Genomic DNA, 1,870 nt, shown 5'->3' with positions numbered 1-1,870 from the left:
GGGAAGAAAAAAAATGTAGGACCCCCCCCCAAAGAAAAAAACCAAACCCAGCCTCAATGATGTAAAATCGAAACCACCTTTCTCACGTTTTTTTTTTTTTTTTTTTTTTTAACAAAAGGCTTCCTTTTAACCATTCCCCAAAGCAAGTCTGTTGGGAAGGGAGGGATATGTGTGTCGCTGGCGTTCCCATTCATGACCCTCTATATAGCATCTTCATTTTTCATTTTATTTATTTTCCATTTCAAAGGGTTAAATATAATGCCTTTGAATGTTAACTGACTGAGACATGCAGTTTCTCTCTTAATTGCAGGCACGAGTCTGCAGAAATTCGTTTGAGTGTAAAAAAATATTCTGTCTGATCTGATACTGCAAACAAAGCGGTGGTGGGAGGCAGTATCAAGTCATTCCAGAAGATTCTGCATTTGTCATATTGCAGAGAGCCTAGACTGGGTGGAGGCTGGGAGGATTTATTTTAAAGGGGAAAAAGTCTTTTTAAAAGAAAATTTATTTTTTTTTTTTTTTTGGTTAAATGTATCTGAGGCTTTTTTTCTTCTGACCTAATGTATCCTCGTTCTGACAAGAAGGGAATACTGTCGCATTTTTGTCTGAGATGCAAAATCCTAACTAGTTGCACCATTTTGTCAGTTACTCCCAATTTATTAATGAATTGGGGACCAGTTTGCCAGCGGGGGGGGGGAGGTGCTGAATATTGCAAAATTCAGTAGAAAAATTACTATTACAGTTTTCAAAAATTAATAATTGGGTTTTCCACTCTGTTAATATCTAACTTCCTATCTTATGTAACAAAGGTTGTTAAATACATCTCTGGTGTAAAGTGGGTGCTGGAGTGCCCCCTCCCTGTTAAACCTTACAAATGAAACCGGAGAGAGAGACTTTAATTTTAAATGATTTTTTCTTGGTTTTTCAAAAGGCCAGGTGCTTATCCTTTCCTAATTAAATAAGCTACAGATGTTTTACAAAAAATAATTGGTTTTAAAATCAGAAATACTATTGTACTAGTGTGTTGTTACAGTTGCCTTTTTTTTTTATAACAGTTAAACCATTAAAGGATACAAGCTGGACTCTCAGGTCACTAATGCTGGAAATGTCTTCAGTTTGTGATATCTAGANTCTAATTTTCCCCTATTTCTAGTTCCACAGGAGAGCGAGAGTGACCTCGCACCTATATCCATAGCAACCCAGTGATGTCACACACAATGACACAGAGGCTGCAATGCACCTAAGGGCTGGTAGGGAGTTTTCAGTGGCATTTGTCCAAGGTAATGCAGAAATGAGCTGTTAAGCCAGGTGGCATTGAACACTTCATCTTCTACCAGATGGGCCTTGGTCCCCAAAATGAAAATTTTATTTTCTTTTAGAAATGGGCAGTGACATCTAGGCAAGCCCATTCACCTTAACACTCCCAGTAACAAAAGTTGATAGGATACTTTCAAGTTTTAAGCATTCATCTCTCTTATTTTAAAAACCCAACAATGAGGAAATGAATGGATTTGTAAGTAAAAAGGTCTCTGTGGTCAGAGTGAAGAGGTGGGGTGTGCATTTAGGGTTTTCATAAAAACCTTAAAGAATGCTGGCTTCCTGCTGGCCATCTGCAGTAGCTGTTAGGGAATAAGAACCCCATACAGTATTTTCCAGAGGGGAAGGCTGTGTTTTATTGGCAGTACTTTAGAAGTAAGAACCATTTGTATGTAAAATAAAGATTTAAAAAAAAAAAGTTTCCTTAAACCTATTTTCTGTGGTTTTGAGAAAATCTTCTCACCATGAAATTTCACACAAGACTTAACTGAAACAGGGTTGGTTCCTAAACTTGGCAGCTCATCCAGCTGCCTGTGTGTGAGTCCTGAGTTCA

General features: G+C 37.7%; 1 protein-coding gene across 1 annotated transcript in view; it reads left to right on the top strand.

Moving 5' to 3' along the window:
* Nucleotides 1-1,870, top strand: part of Ywhag (tyrosine 3-monooxygenase/tryptophan 5-monooxygenase activation protein gamma) — a 25,961-nt gene that overhangs the window by 799 nt on the left and 23,292 nt on the right. The gene's annotated exons all lie outside the window — the stretch shown is intronic.

This window comes from Mus caroli, chromosome 5 (genome assembly GCF_900094665.2).
Source record: "Mus caroli chromosome 5, CAROLI_EIJ_v1.1, whole genome shotgun sequence".
In the NCBI taxonomy this organism is placed as follows: domain Eukaryota; kingdom Metazoa; phylum Chordata; class Mammalia; order Rodentia; family Muridae; genus Mus; species Mus caroli.
The sequence above is the reverse complement of the archived record's forward strand: the minus strand, read 5'-3'. Positions and strand labels throughout refer to the sequence as shown.